This window comes from Dama dama, chromosome 5 (genome assembly GCF_033118175.1).
Source record: "Dama dama isolate Ldn47 chromosome 5, ASM3311817v1, whole genome shotgun sequence".
Lineage (NCBI taxonomy): Eukaryota > Metazoa > Chordata > Mammalia > Artiodactyla > Cervidae > Dama > Dama dama.
The window spans coordinates 103,858,714-103,875,675 of NC_083685.1; the positions used below are offsets into that span (position 1 = coordinate 103,858,714).

At 53.3% G+C, this 16,962-nt stretch overlaps 1 protein-coding gene across 4 annotated transcripts in view; it reads right to left on the reverse strand.

The window, feature by feature from the left end:
• The window catches only part of EPN2 (epsin 2), a 52,072-nt gene extending 35,340 nt beyond the window's left edge, over positions 1-16,732 (reverse strand). For all 4 annotated transcript variants that reach the window (XM_061143626.1, XM_061143624.1, XM_061143623.1 and 1 more), the window contains exon 1: positions 16,591-16,732. The gene's annotated coding sequence lies outside the window, so the exon portion shown is untranslated. The remainder of the gene's footprint in view (positions 1-16,590) is intronic.
• Between the last annotated feature and the right edge of the window lie 230 nt (positions 16,733-16,962).

A 16,962-nucleotide genomic window follows, 5' to 3' on the forward strand; every position in this document is an offset into this window, starting at 1 on the left:
CGACCAGGGGGAGAACCGGGTCCTCCGGCACACCTGTGCTTCACAGGAAAACAACCAAACTTGGGGAGGCCAGCCCGCACACTCACTGACCGCAGGCTCGGCTGCTGCTGGCCAAACTCACCGAGGTGACCACTGAGTTTATCGATGGCTTACTATGTGCCCCAGCCTGCAAGGGAAGCACTTCACAGGAGAGGAGAGAGGGTGAGTGAGGCAGTACCCGCCAAGGAGGCTCAGTGCCAGCTCCTCAGCCACAGGACCCAAACATAACTTACAGGAGGCTCCCGGGTCCTTCCTTGAAGACCACCACATGTTCTAAGCTGCTCCCTGGAGGACTCATGGTCTCTCCACCAACCAGCTTCCAAGGCGGGCCTACCAGTGGCAGGTAATTTGCACCTGGGAACCCCACCTTGCAGTGACCCCTCCCCTGGGCCCAGGATGCCCACTCCCTCTCTGTGGTCATCATTTCTGTGCACCAAGGACTTCCGGTCCACTGCCTCCTGGACCTGTAACAGAGCTGTGTTCCCCGCTCCTCAGGGATCAGCCACGGCTCTAGCTAGTAAAACACGGCAGAAGGGAGGTGTGATGTTCTGCATCCAGCACCTCAGAGGCCAGTTCCCCACAGCGTGGGGGGGTGGTGGAGGCCTGTGTCTCCGCCAGAGAGAAAGGATGAGGTGCCCAAGCATGCATGTGGCCCTGGAGTTCACAGCAGCATCGCTCCTAACAGCCAGCCAGTGAGAAGAGCTTCCCTTCACAGATGAATGGGTAAATAAACAACAAAACGTGGTCTACCCATACAGCCTCAACAAGGAAGGAAGCGCAGGCACAGACAGGGCCAGCAGCAAAGCTGGACCCTCCTGCCGGGCCTTCCCCTGGCCTCAGTAAGAGAGAGAGAGACGTAGAGCTGCGGGGAGACGGGCAGGCCCTCAGAGGCCAGCTGCAATGGCTGGGGACTTTCTCTCTCAATTGGCTGCATGCTCAGAAGTCGCCAGTTCATTGGGCACTGTGCTTGGCCCCTTCCACATCACCTCCTGCAAGGCGGGAGGCCTTGGGGGATGGATTCCAGGTTACATCTGTGAGCCTCCTGCCACAGGTTTTTAAACATCTTTTATTTCTGAGAGCTTGAGTCAGAAGCAGTGTGCCAATGAAGTTTTTTTCTTTTAAAGAAGACAATATTTGTTTCCCTCCTAGTTTTAACCCAATTTTCTTTTTCTTTCCTCCCAGTGACCTTTAGTGGTCTACCACATAGATTTCTTCACCATCCACTGGTTGGCAGAGCAACGCCACAAATCCCTGATGCAGACCCCCCCCCACATACACACACACCAGACCGCTGCCCTCACAGGACACACAGCCTCAGGGGAGGCCAGCACCTCCTTCCCGGAGGAGCCTGTAACCAGCCAGGCAGGCAGGGAAGTGGGGACCCCTCCCCAGCATGGCAGAGCTGCTCACAGGGCCTCGGGCTGGGCACAGGCACATCCACACCAAGGGCCCCAGAGGGAACTCACTCAGCACTGACTTGTCGTGGGTCACCCCAAAGTGACCCATGGACCCACAGCCTGGACTGGAGCAGAGGGAGCTGATGAGCCTCAGGTAAACACGTTCCTGAGGAATGGGCCTGCTTTCTCTTCCAGAGCCTCCAGAAAGGAGAGGCATAAACCACGCACGACCACCTCATCATAAACCAGCCTGATCTCAGTGAGGGAGGAGGTTTCTTCAGAAACCCAGGACGACAGGTCGGACACCACTCCAGCCCAGAAGGGAAGGTTTCAAAGATCCAGCACCCAGGCACCTGGCCCTGGGAGAATGGGGTATCTATCAGTGCCACTCCCTGAACTACATGGTAAAAGGCAACCTGGGCCCCCAAAGCTGCAGCTGACTCTGCCCGGGGGGCGCCACCCACTCCGGAGTCTCTGAGGCTCACAGAGCCAGCAGTCTTCCGCTCCACTGTTCAGCCCCAAAGTCATCCTCCCTGAAGGCCACCCTGCCTACACGCCCCATCCCAGCAACCCCTACAGCCTCCCAGTCAGGGTCTCCTCCTCCCCCTCCCACATCCAACTGCTGAATACGCCCCTCATTCCCCAGCCTCACCCCCAGCGGTGCTCTCTCCCAGCCACAAGACCCCACACCCACAGCAAGGGAGTGGGGGACAAACCACAGGAGGCAGCTGACCTCTTCCCAGCTCAGCCATCTGAGAGAAAGCTCTGTGCCATCCCGTGACGGTCACGCAGGCCACAAAGACCCCTGGGCACTAAACAAAAAACTTAGAGAAAATACACCAAAATATTAGCCACAATTACAGTAACGGGGCTGGTTCTAGCTTGGCCCTTCCTACTTTTATGAACTTCCCACATTTTCTTTCATTACCATTAAGACAGGCATCATCAACATTCCCCACGAGACAGCATGGAGAAGAACCAGCCTGAAGACACTTGGTCGGTGCGTATGGTTTTTTTTTTTTTTTTGGTGTGTATGTTCTATCAGAGCTGGCTTTAGTCTTTGGAAAAACTATCGATAATCAGATGGTGAAGAGGGAAAGAAGTTACCAAGATTCTTGCTCAAAGTCAAAAGAACCTAATGAAAAAAAACTGGGAAGAGGGAGAGAGAGGGAAGAAATAATAAAGGGTTTGGTTTCGTTGTTTAAAGAAAACATTTCTCTTTCGTCAAATATTAACATCTTCCTAACACCTTGCAGTCAGGTTACATGGTGATTTCTTATGCTACTTACTTTACTCTCCTGCCAATAAAGAATATTTTTTTAAATCAAGAGGGAATGTATTTTCAGTCATAATTTATTCCTTCTCTTGATTAGAGCAGGGAGAGTGCTCCTTTAACACACAGGCAGGGTCAGATTAGTTGAAAAGACCCTGTTATGAATGCCTTCTTATCCACTGGACTTCTCTAGAACTGCATTCCATAGCAAATGGCAGCCTGATTGGGCCCCACACACAGGCTCAGGTCCCAGACGGCCCGAGGACGTTGTCACACAGCCACGCTCCCACCAGGCAGGCCCAAAGCCCTCAGAGCAAATTCTATAGCCGCTCATCCCTGGTCTGTCCAGGAGGTGAGGCCTCTGCAGGCTGGCCAAGGAGAGGTCCCGCTGGTTCCACCAGCAAGAAGGCTACCAGGAACTACATGATCCACCTGACTGCTTCTCTGAGCTCAGGCCACCATCCTTTGCATCGCTGTCCTCCCCAACTCCATCCTTTCTGCCTATGTTTCCTGCCTTGTTGCTGAAAAGAGTGCAAACAGCCAACATCAGTGGCTCACAACCCCCACCTGTGAGGGGATCTGTATCGGGATCTCTGGCAAGCTTCAGGAACTGACATGCTCAGGCCCCACCCAGAATAATTAGAACCAAAGGTGACGGGGGCCCAGCAGTTGAGAATCACTGGCTCAGAGGAAGCCAGGAGACACAGCGAATAGCGAGTGAATGAAGAAACCCAGGCAACAGGGAAACAGAAGGGGGAGAAAAAAAGCAGGGCCAGAAAGCAAGGTTAGAAACCAAGTGCAGACCACACCAGAGTTGGGACAAGAGACTGGCTCTGAGCTGAGCTTCCTGGTGGCCAAAGCAAAGATGACTCACACTGTCTACAGACAAAAACAGACCAGAGTCACAGAAGAAGCTTCTCCTTGTCCTGGGGCCTGAGATGAACCCCACCCTCATGTCCTCATAAGGGGACACACAGCGTGACATAGATGAAACGTGCTCCCAACACCAGGACCAGACCCCTATGAAGTGGACAAGGGCCCCTCTGCACCCGCATGGCAGCCCTTGACCCACAGTCAGCAGTTGGGCTGCCACTGACTCTTCACTGGAAATAAACTCCTACCAGAAATCAGCGCTCACATCTACGCCATGCTCCCAAATGATTTCATGGTCCAGCTGACAGCCGTGTATCTAACCAGCAATCCTGAACTCAGCATGCAGTCATGAAGCCACAAGGGAACTGACTCTGACCATCTCACTGGGGAAGGCAGGGAAAGGCATCCACCTGTGTACCGATGGCTCCAAGAGGACATGAGAGATCATCCCCTCGCCGCCTTGCTCAGAGAGGCCACCATCCACCCCCAGACCCACGGCTGTGGCTGCTGAGGTTGGGAAGGGCAGGGCCTGTCCTTGGTCAGCAGCCTGCTGGGTGGGCCTCCTGGCCCCCAGAGGCAGAGAGCAGCCTTGTGGGCCTGGGTGCCCCCAGGGGGATGCTATGCACAGTGCGCTTCTGCAGCACATGTGTCCCACTCGGCAGCAAGCACCTTTGAATGTGTGTGTGGAAACAAACCGAGCCAAGGTAAGGCACCTTCCTGCCCCCTCACAGGTGACATTTCTTTTTGATCCACACACCACATCACCACGTTTCAAATTAAGAACTGACAAGTTAAAGCGGCAACTACTCACAGCTGCCAAAGTGGAAACAAACCAAGTGTCCATCAACAGATGAACAAACTGTGGTCTGTCCACAGGATGGAATATCATTCGGCCATAAAAGGCATGAAGCACTGACACTTGACCATGTGGGTGACTGTGGAAGACAGGATGCCAACAGGAAGAAGCCAGTCACAGAAGGCCACGTGCCACACGGTTCCGTTCATATCAACTGTCCAGCACAGGCAAGTCCATGGATGCCAGGGAGGGGAGGGGAGCAGCGGGGGCTGATGGGTGCAGGTCTATCTGCAGGTGTGATGAAACCAGCCTGGGAACCAGACAGAGGTGAGACTGCACAACACAGGGAATGGGAGTAATGCCGCCGAGTACTTACACTTTAAAATGGCTTCTGCTGTTCCATTGCTCCGTTGTGTTCAGCTCTTTGTAATTCAATGGACTGCAGCACGCCAGGCTTCCCTGTCCTTCACTATCTCCCAGAGTTTGCTCAAACTCAGGTCCATTTACCATGGTAAATTTTATGTTATTTTATAATAAAAAAATAATTAAGATACCTGAACTCTCATTGTTTTGCCTTAATAGAAGTGCTAATAAAATTTAACCCACATCAAGATTTTGTATAAAGATGACTGTTATGCTACAACTGAAAAAACCCAGCTTTGAACCCAGAGAGTATGAACTTCAGAATTAGGACCATTGGTGGTCAGTCCTTATTTAAATATAAGTTCCCAAAGAGTCCACATCTGTGAGCAATACACATTGAAGCACTTATCAACAGTCAAGTCTCGGATTTGCTCTGAAATAATCTGGCAGGGGAGGGAGAAGAGCCTAGATTAAAACAGTCAAGCTGAACTATTCTATTTTTATAAGCTGGAAACCCTCCATAATGATAAGTCTAGCTTTGTTTTCAAGCAAGTTTCCAAAGATCTCTGACCTGCTGGATAGTATTCTGTGTAGATAAAAGAACTAGATGCCTCTAAGCTGTCAAATTCCAGGGGCTTAACCAGGCGCCCTCCACCTGAGCCCCACAGCACAGGGTCACCTGGAGGCAGACCTGGCCACAAGCAGCCACACAGAGGGCTCCTCGAAAACAACTGGAGTCCCAGGTCAGGCCACAGGGCAGCAGCACACAGAGGCGTCCAGCCTGGGCTCTCGCACTGCTAACTGATGACCCTCCAAAATGCCTGTCCCAAATTCAGCCACCAGCTGGGGTCCCGGCAATGTCTGCAAATATGGGGATCATTCACCAAAGCACCTCTTCCAGAGGCCCAGCACACCAGACGGAGCTCACCTCCAGGCTAGGGCCCAGGAGCAAGAGGCTGCCAGCACCTCCCTCCCGAGAGGCAGGAGGAGCTGATGCTACAACTAACTGCCGGCTCACCTGTCCTGCTCCCTCTTCCAGAACTAAGTGTGCAGGGGAGGCAAGGCGGGTATCTCCCTCCACCCACCCCCATCGCATTCCCAGAGTCTAGGGGAGCACGTGGCACACAGCAGGTGTTCAACGAGACGCTGCTGTGTGGTCCTGACTCGATGGGCACTGTTCTAACGGTGCACTAGAAAGACCTGCTTCTCACAGACGCCAATGCAAGATGGAAGATGGAAGGTACCAGGCTGGAAAGGAGGGACAGGAGACAAGGAGTTATGGTATGAACACCACCACCAAGAAGAGCACCACAGAGGCTCCGGAGCGGCATGGACAGGACAGAGGTCTGCAGGTGGGGGGGGGGGGGGGGGGTCTCATAAGGACACAGAAGACAGAGGCAGGAAGCTCCACCACCCTGAGCAGGCACCTGCCACCACAGTGGAAGGCCGTGAGTCCCCAGAGCAGGGCCCAGGCCACGAAGGGAGGTGAGTGGATACCATGGGAGGGGTGGGGGCTGTGAGGAGCTGGCACATACAACCCCATCCAGAGATGGCGCCGACCCTGGCGCTGACCCAGGGTTGCCAGGCAACGCGGCAGGCCCCGGCTGCCAAGTGTTCTGATTTGTCAATGAAGCCGCAAGTCTGGATTGCTATGTAAGATCTCCTGATTTTCATGTTGGCATCTGGGGTAAACGGAATAAAGGCCTCCCAAAGATGCCCTCATCCTAATCCCAGTTGGATGGCAAAGGGGAATTACAGTAGCAGATGCGATTAAGGTCTCTAATCAGATGACCTTAAAATAGGGAAGAGGACCCTGGATTATCCAGGGGGCTCCATGTAACTACAAAGGGCCTTAAAGTACAAGTGGAGACAGGCAAGCCGTGTCAGAAGGCACAGTGGGAGAGGGACAGGACTATAGCTGCTGGCTTTGAAGAGGAGGGACCTTGAGGCAAGGAGCTGGAGAAGGCAGGGGACAGAGCTCCCCAGAGCCTCCAGAAGAGACAGCCCTGCCTACACCCAAAGAGCGACATGGACTAGGCTTGCAGAACCATGTTGCTTTAAGCCACTGTGTGGGTGGTAATTTGTTATAGCAGCCATAGGAAACCAATACAGCAACCAAGTTCAATCTTGAAAAAGAGGCACCAACAACCCAAACGAAAAGCACTGGCAGGCTGGATGGGGCCCACGGACCACCAAGGTGCACATGGAGGGTGCCCAGTTCCAAGTCAGGCACACAGCAGCTGCTCACACATGCCCTGAGCTAAGGACTCAGCCCCTCGCCCAGACAATGTCGTCACACAGGGCTCCAGGAGTTCTAGAGAACAGAGCTGCTTGGCTGTCAGGAGTCCTCTCCCCAGGGACCTGCTCACCAGGCCCGGACCCGAGGAACCAGCTTCCCGGAGAGGAGGGGCAGCTGAGAGCCCCCTCCAGCCCCACCTTCTGAGACAAAAGAAAGGAGTGTGGGCATTCCAGGTCACCAGGGAGGCCTCCAGCACCCGCTCCCAGTCACCCCGGGCTGCGCCCACACACAATAGTAGTGACATCACCTCAGTCTGTCTCAAACAGCAGAGGACCTCTTCTCACAGGAGCTCTTCCCAGCTCCCCATGCTCGGAGGGAGCAGAGCTGCTCAGATCAGAGGTTGGGGGGAGCACCGGGGGCCCCCTGCCGCCAAAGCCATGTGAGAACCAGGGTGGACTCAAGGCTGATGGGGGCCTCCGCTCATGCCCCAGCCTGCCTCCTCCACACCCTCCTGGCTCAGCGAGCCTGACATCTCACCCAGGGCTCCTCATGGCCCATTCCTGCTGCTTGGGGTCCTCTTACCCCCCAAATTCCCACTTTTTCTTCAAGATTCTGCTTACGCACCATCTCCTCTCTGACACCCAAGTTCGTTCTCGGCATCTGCCCACACTTACTAAACGTCTCTCTCTTGGAGTTGACACTACCTGTCCCATGTCAGGAGCCGCTCTCTGCAGATCATCAGCTGCTTAAAGGCAGGAACTTACATCCTTTGTTTTTAAACTAGAGTATTTACAACACTGATTCACAACACAGTGTTAATTTCAGATACACAGCACAGTGACTCAATAGTGTGTGTATACTTTTGCAGGTTATTCTCCTTAGGTTACTACAAAATACTGAGTATTGTCCCCTGTGCTTTACAGTAGATCCTTGTTTATCTATTTTATGTATATATATATATATATATATATATACACACACATATATATATATTTTTTGTGTGTGTGTGTGCTCAGTTGTGTCTAACTCTTTGCAACCCAATGGACTGTAGCTCGCCAGGCTCCTCTGTCCATGGAATTTTCCAAACAAGAATACTGGAGCAGGTTGCCATTTCCTACTCCAGGGGACCTTCCTGACCCAGGGATTAAACCCACGTCTCTTGCATCTCCTGCACTGGTGGCATATTCTTTACCACTGTGCCACCTGGGAAGCCCTATTTTATATATAGTGGTGTGTATATATTAATCACAACCTCCTAATCTTTCCCTCCTAGGAACTTACATCTCATCATGTACGTATTCCTAACCTACAGTATATAACACATGTGTGTTCAGTAAACATTAAGAACTGAATAAACTGGACTGAAAACTACTTTTTTCTGGAAACACCATAAATGATGATATTGTGGTTTGTGTTAAATACACCAGGTAAAACCATATTTCTGATCTTTAATCAATAAAGTGCATCTACCTAAATAAGGAGTTCTAAATTACAGCTATCTACTATAATTACTTTTCAGAAGTGTAGTTCTACATTTTACAAGCAGTGTCTGCTGTGGTCATCACAGTTAGGGGTGCAGGAAGGAATCTGGCTCCCAGGCTGGCCCGGTGGTGTGAGCTGCACTGATGTGGCTAAGAGCTAGGCTGAAGGAGGTCACCAAACAGCTGGGCGAGAGTCTCTTCTCCTGCGCTCACCTTGCTGACTCTGCTAACCCAGCCCACTTTCCCTGGGTGACTGAAAGGCAAACCTCTGCAGCCAGGTGGTCACCCAACCGTCCTCCTCTGGCACGACTCCCCTAACCTGCCCCCTCTCCTCCCTCCCTCCCAGTCCATCCACAGCAGCTGACAGGAGCTCTGGGTCCCAGCACCCCACACCTCGTGACTGCAAAGGCTTCTGGCTCCCTCTGGCTCCAGCCTCGACGCCCCCCACCAAATCCCTGACACTCCCAGGAGCTCCCTGAGCACACAGTTCAGATTCGCAGCCCACACACACCATCAGAGTGCTCTAGAGCACTTCTGAAAACACAACTGGCTCCCTAACCACCGTCTGGGGTGCAGCCCCATCACAGGCATTCTGAAAAGCTTTCAGGCCATGTGACCTGCAGGTGCAGCCAACAATACGAACTGCAGGCTCCAAGGGCTTTGATATCCACCTTCCTAGGCGGCAATGAGGCCCCAAGGAGCCCCCTCCACAGAGCGGGACTCTGGCCTCTTCACCCTGACACACACCCCGGGGCTGGCTCTGGAACCCATCCAGTCCGGTGAACGCAGGCTGGCCAGGCCCTCACCCACAGGAAGTAGGCCACGCTGCAGGCCCTGCCAGAGGGCGCTCCCAACACTAGAACCCCAAGGCCGCAGCCCCATTGGAGCTAGTGGCCATCCAGTGCTCCCTGCTCTCAGGAGGCATCTGCCCAGCAGGGCTGCTTCCACAGCCTGCTCCACACACACCCCACACCCCCGCCAGGCACCCACCCCCTGTCTGCCTTCTGGCTCCCTGTCCAGCCAGGTCCAGCTGTGATCCTGTCTTCTCCCTGACTCTTCCAGACTTTTCTCCACTCTTGATTTCCTGACCGAGAATCAAAATCACAACTCCACAAACCACCAGCTTCTGCCTCACTAACACTCTTTTCTCTCCTGGTGGCGGGAGCCATGGCTTCTCAGAAACACCCAGCTCTGACCTCAGAGACCTTGTGCGTCACTCCTGCAGGCTGATGCTGCCCTCAGATACTGGCCCTATGGTCATGGAACTACCCTGACTTGACACCCATACTTCTGCACCAACCGACTACCTCTCACAAAGTGGCCTAAAAGCTATTTCTCTGATCATCCATTTCCCAGTATACCCCATGACAGCTCTGGATATCAAACAGGCATTCAGGGAGGACGTACTTTCAAGTAAAACTGAACTTTTCAGTCCATCATCATTCCTTGATTGCCATGACCTTGGGGGAGGCAGACACAGAGAAGCGGACAGACTCTGGCTAGCAACCTGTAGTTCTCAGGATGTATTCACCCCAGAGTCTTAGAGAGTTTACAAAACAACTAACTTCAAACCTCCAGGGCCTCCCAAGAGCACAGGGCAGGTAATGACACATAGCTGTTTATCACCCTTTGGCTTGGGAGCTGCAGGCAGTTTTCAAACCTTGGGAAAGTGATCACACCCCAGCCTCCTCATCCATGGGAGGTAGGACCAGAAAAATGACCCGTGTGCTGAAGGCATTTGTGAAATGCCTGCTGAGGAAGGTGAAGCATCATATTTTTATTTATATGCAACATTTTAAAACTACAAAGTTCTTTGATATGAATTTGATCACATTTTAACAACAGCATTACCAGACTATTTTTGAGTCCTAAACACCCATGTGCTATGTTCACAGAACGAATGTGCAGTTTCAGGATCACAGAGTTAAAAAAGAAAAAAGCCCGTTCTCTCAAAGAGCAATTTGGGCGATTACTTCAGCATGGCTTTACGAACACAAAATCTGTTACCAGCCACACAGACTTCCTCCCACTGGTCCAACCAGGCTCCCCCCCAAGTTCCTGCTCTACTCCCTGCTCTACACACCCAGGCAGCTCTGGGTCTCAGAATTGACTTCTGCACCTCTGGGCAGGGAGGGGAGGTGTCATAGAAACAGCTCATGAGGCCCTAAACTCAGACAGGCGAGGATTCAGGTCCTGCGGGCACTGGGTGGGTGCCAGTGAACAAGCCCAACCCCTCTGAGCCCCAGCTCTGCTCCCCTGTGAAGCACCTGCCTCCGGGTTGCTGTGAGGTACCGTGAGGAAGTGGGCACAGCTGGGACAGTTGCAGGGCGAGGCCACGGAAACACTGTGGTTTTCAGTCTGACACGGGCGGCATCTGGCGGCAAATATCAGCTAGGACAATGACTGGCTGTGTGGCCTGAGGTCAGCTGCTGAACCCCTCTGAGACTTAGTTTCTGCACAGGCGAAAAGAATGTGGTGATGGGCCTTGGAGGATCCCTGCGCCCTGTGGAAGGAGTCGCACAGGGCCAGGCACAAAGGAGACACTCAAAGATCGGCAGGGCTCATTCACACCCACGTGTCTGGTTTTGACAAACAAGCTGATCATTACTACTGGAGGCAAAAAAAATTTTCCTTCCAAACTATAAACACCAAAGACTGTGAAATCACTCTGAACTGCTGGAGGGAGGAGCAACTTCCATTAACACCAGAGGCCACCCCCAACAGCCCCGTGGGAGTTTGCTCTTGTCCAACGCCACGCCCCCTGCCCTTTCTCAGCTACATTTCTAAAGAGCCTTGACAGCAAACATCTTGCTTGACGTGTGGGAATGAAGAATCAGCTTTTCAAACAGGATTCTGGATTTAAACTGCCTCTTTGAACAGCACTGACATCTACGTTCCCTTCGTTAAGGACAACATCCTGACTAACCCACAGAGTCATCGTGCTGTGACCACAGGTCAAATTACAATCACGTAAGAACAAGTGAAAACATCACTTTGAGAAACCAAATTCCCTTCCCAAGCGTCATGCCACCATCTCACTCAGAAAACTTGGGAAGCAGCAAGGACGTGCTGCTGGTGACTCTCCAGCACAGCCAGCCAGTACAGACTCCTCACTGGCCTTCCCAGTCTGTCCTGTGGGCCTGCATTCCCAATCTGGCCCCAGAACCAGCAGCATCAGAGAACACCTAGTAACTGGCTGAAATAGCCCATTTTCAGGCCTCACTCCAGATCCACTGGGTCAGAAACTCTGGGGGCAGGGCTGGGGGCAGGGCTGGGGGGCAGGGCTGGGGGGCAGGGCTGGGGGCAGGGCCCACCCTCTGAGCGATGCTAATATGCACCAGTGGTCGAGGAAGACCACTCCTCTATCTGCAGTGGTTATTACTGGCCCCTTTAGAGACAAGGAAAGCAAAGTTCAGTGATTAAAGTGCCCAAAACCATCCAGCCAGGAGGCCAACCTATACCCACACCTGATTCCAAAGCTGTTGCATGGCCTCTGTAGCCAAACTGTCTGTGCCATTTGATGTCCTCAGCTACAGAGCCCTGTTCTGTGAAGGGGGGGGGGGGGGGGAGAATGAAGCCTGCACTCAGAAGTGATGAATTATAGATGCTTTTAAACCCATATCATGCATCAGCCTGAATGGTCAGTCACCACTCAAGCCAAGCTAATTCTCCTGGCTCCACTCACGATCCATGTGCCAGGAAGTGGATGGGGTCCCTTCCCTGACAGCCTCTGTGCACAGTTCCAACCACCACTTTGACCAGGTAAGGGACACGGCTGCCTGCTCTGTCTCCAGAGGGCTGGCACGCTCCACCCAAATGAGGGCCCGCAGGAAGGCACAAAGCAGCCCCAGCACCTGGGCGCGCCGGGCTGAGTCACCAGAAGGAATGCCATGCACGTGGGGGTTCGTAACAGTGCTGAGGACCTGCTCAAAAGAGCCAGGCCGTTCTCTAAATCCAAAGCCGAAATTCAACCTCTATCAGTTCAAATGGTCCATTCAAACCTCCGTGTCTTCACAGACAATGAAGTTAGGAAAAAGACACACATCTCCTCGTACACAATTCCCAGCCCTCTAAATAAACGTGGTGGTTTTCAGGTCACAAGTGTGTCCTATAACAGAAATGAGCACTCATCATGTGGAGTGTTCTGCAGGGGCTGGTGGAGTGGGAAGCACCCAGCTTTGGGAACCACACAGGCCTGGGTCAGCTCCTCAAAGGTTACTTAATCTCTCTGGGCCTGTTTTTTCACTCACAATGGGTGGCAACCCCTGTGTTACATGTGGATGTGAAGACAGAGGGGAATTATGTTCAACAAGAGTCTGCTGAAACAACTTTGCATTTCAAGACATCAAGAATGTGGAAGGTAGGTGGGGACAAAAAAGCTTGTGGACAGAGGCTACTCAACACACCTTCTCTCAGCAGCATGGACACTTACTTCACTGTGTTTGCTTTTCTAAGCGCCTATTTTTAGACACCTTGAACAAACTAATTAAGACCAAAGAAAATTCCATTGAAGAACTTATCAGAAAGCTTGTCAATTTTCAAAAATTTAACAGATGGAGACAAAAAGACATTTCCCAATGCATCTGGCAAAACCAAAGGGTGCTCTCTCCCACCTCAGCAATCCTAATCAGGTCACCCTGTGGTATTCGATCCTCCGCCAACTCACAGCTGGGCTTAGAATAAGTCTCTTCACCCCAGGACTCAGTTTCTCAGATGAGATTAAGGCATCATAACATCTGGGGAGTCAACACACCTGTCTAAATTCAGCCCCATCACCTATTGGCTGCATGACCTTGAGCACAAGACTTACGCTCTTGGGCCTCAGTTTCCTCATCTGTAGAAGGGGGATAACACCCTGGCACAGGACTGCTGGACCAACAGTAGCAGTTCTGGCAAGAGCAAGACAGAACCGTGGATCCTGCAGTGGGGATGGATAAGCTCGTTCCCTGCGGTCCACCGCCCAGGCCTCCTTATTCACATTTCATGATACACTGGATGAAAATTTTTTTTTTCTTTTATAAAAAATATTATTCGGCTGTATCGGGTTTCAGTTGTGGCACATGCGTTAAGTTGCTCTGCAGCATTTAGGACCTATAGTTCACCGACCAGGGATCGAACCCACATCCTCTGCCTTGCAAAGCAGGTTCTCAACCACAAGAGCACCAGGGAAGTCGCGGGAGACCTGTTTAAATAGAATGCTTGAACTGAGAGCCTAGCAGACAAAAGCAGGGTAGGACTGGATAATTCCTCACATCCTCCCCAACCTCAATCTCCCAAATCCAAGCCCTTTGATTTCTCCAAGGCTCAGAGTCAACAGATCCTCAGCCATGAAACAACAGCTCCTCAATCTCCCAAATCCAAGCCCTTTGATTTCTCCACGGCTCAGGGTCAACAGATCCTCAGCCATGAAACAACAGCCACAGTCCTCCACACCCACCAATCCACCAGGAAGGTTCTGGAGAAGGGGGAGAACAGCTGCCAGAGAACTCTGAAAACTTAAAGGTGCTTCCCTAGAAAGTGACAACACCAGCCCTGTGCGTGAAAATCCTTCAGTACTTCAGGCCACAAAGAATTGGATGCTGCCACTCTTCCTAATGAAATCTAAACAATAATTACTATTATTAGAATAAATGCCCACTCCTTAGGTTCAGGAAAAGCCAAGCCATTGAAATAAATCAGAAAGACTTTCCTGGTGGTCCAGTGGCTAAGACTCCATGCTCCCAATGCAGGGGGCCTGGGCTGTATCCCTGGTCAGGGAACTAGATCCCACATGCCATAACTAACACCTGGTGTAGTCAAATATTTTAAAAAAATAAATAAATCAGCATCCCAAGTAATTCTCAACTACTTTTTGCAGGGCTCTTATCAGAATCCAAACACTCAGGAAACCCACGTCTTGTCATGGAAGACAGTTACACAGAGTGTCACCTGCATTTCTAGAGAGGATTTTCATAAAGGATGTGGCATTTTTCAAGACCGTACACACCATGCTAGCTTTCATCACGCGAAAGTCTTACATTTCTTCACACCTCAGGCACAGGCTTGGAGTCACACACCCTGCTGGGAGAGAGATCTCCCCAGAGCACCCCATCTGCCAGGCACAGGGAGGCAAGAAGCCTGTGTAAACCGAGATCAGTACACCCAACAACACAACCCAGACACGCTCCTGGCCAGAGGGCTGGTGGGATGCAGCCCTGGATCCTGCCTCACTCTAATCAGCACTTTACCAAACTCTTCAACAGCCAGTAACTCATCCAGGACAGTGGAGGACAGCCTGGCCTGCTATAGTCCATGGGGTTGAAAAAAGTAGGACACAGCTTAGCAACTGAACAACAACTCATCCAGTGGGCTTCCCTGGTGGCTCAGTGTTAATGAATCTGCCCGCCAATGCAGGAGACCCAGGTTCAATCCCTGGGCTGGGAAGATCCCCTGGAGAAGGAAATGGCAACCCACTCCAGTATTCTTGCCTGGAAAACTCCACGGACAGAGGAGCAAAGGGGTCCATGGGGTCACAAAGAGCTGGAAACAAGTGAGCAACTGAGCATGCATGCAACTCATCCAGTGCTTACAAAAGAAAAACTCAGTGAGACTGGTAAGGATGACTGACCCAATATTAAAACTAAAGAAGCACAAAAGTTTTAAAAATGTAAAAATACAGATACAGATTTTTTTTTTTTTTAATGAAGATAAATAAGAAATGAGAAGATCTTGGCAGACTCTCTGACACAATCACCTGTCCCAAACACATTTGCTGGAACAAGCACCACTCAGGAACAACCTGTAGGCCCTTTGGATGTTCATTTAAATACAGATGAAAACTTAATTATCAGTGCAAATTCAACCCCTGCTGCGCAGGATTCGGCCTACGATCTGTTAGCACCTAACATCCATATCTAGAGCTACAAGATGCACAAGTTTTCTGCCAAATCTTGATTATCTTACATAATTGGAAGAGGGCAAGGACCATTAAAAATTAAAATTCACCTTTTTCAATCATTTTAAGCTCCTCCTGGAGGTGGAAAGGCACAACTCCTACTTCTCATCTTTTTCTGTTCAAGTTCTTAGTGAATGTTAAAAGAGGAGAGGGATAACCCTGAACATCTCTCTAAAAAAAAATTCTAAAATATCCCAGAGAGAGCCCCGAGCCCAAGCTTCTAGTTCCGGCACCGACGCTGTATCACCGCATGACCCAGTGCCTCTTTCTGGGCCTCAGTTTCCCCATCTGAATCCTCAAGGTGGTTAAGCCCATCCTCCTTCCAGCACAGGCTCCGACGCGTCCCCAGGGCAGCTAAAGGGCGAAGAGCCCCAGACGGAGCCCCTGGGCGGAGGAATGGGTTCCCACAGGCCCCTGCCGGGATTTCTGGGGAGAGCGAGCAGTCCTCACCCCCTACCCCCCGCAAAGCCACCGGGCCAACTCCGGGTTGCAAACAAAAACCTGTTGGCACGGACTCCTCTCGGAAGGGCCGGCCTCTCCCAAGGCGCTGGGCTCCCGGGAGCCGCCCCACGGGGAGAGAGACGAAGGGTCCCCTGGAAGAGGCGGCCCCACGCATCCCTTCACCCACCTCGACCAGCCCGGCAGGACCGCGGGGCGGGGTCTCGCCATCCCACGCGGAACAAAAGGCAGCTGGAGCCTGGCTCCGCCGCCCCCGTCCCCGCTGTGCCGTGGGGTGGGGAGGGCGAGCCCGGTCCCTGCGGAGGGGAGGGGGCCCGCGGCGGCCCAGAGGGGGGCGGCCGGCACCTGGACGAGGGCGGGGGCGCCCGGCCCAGGGAGGAGGGGCAGGGTGGGTCCAGCTGAAAGGTGGACGGCGAGGCCTGGACGGGCTCCCGGAGCTGCGGCGGGCGCGGGAAGCCCGGGGCTCCGAGGATACCAAAGGAAGAGCTCCCTGAGGGGAAGGGAGGGGGTCCCTGCAGAGGAATGAGGACCCAGACGGGGAGGGGCCGTGCTCCAGCCCGTGGGGCGGGGCCTGCTGGGTAAGAGGGGATCCCGCCTGAGGTGGACCCGGCTGGGACCAAGGGGTGCATACTCCCGGAGGTGGTGGGGGGATCCGCGCTCTGGGGGCGCTCTGGGGAGGGGCAGGGTCCGCGCCCTCGGTCCGCTCCGGCCCCCGAGCCCCGAGGCCCCGGCTCACCTGCGCTCCTCCGGGCCGACCCGGGTGCGCGGCTGCGGCCGCCAGTAGAGCTGAGGAGGCGGGAGCGACTGGAGCCCGAGGAGTCGCAGCCGCTTCCAGCTCGGTTTGACACCCACACACCAGCCAACATGGCGGCCGGGAGGGGGCGCGCCGGCTGCGTGCGCGCGCCCGCCGGCCCCTCCCCTCCGCCCGGCCCAGGTCCCGAAAGGCCCCGCCCCCTGCCGTCTGGCCCCGCCCCGTACCCCGAGGCCCTGCCCTGGGTCCAGCGGGCCCGCCCTTCCGCCCGGCCCAAATCCCGCAAGGCCCCGCCCCCTGCAGTCTGGCCCCGCCCCGCTCCCGCGGGCCAGGGTCCCAGCCAATCCAGGTTCCACT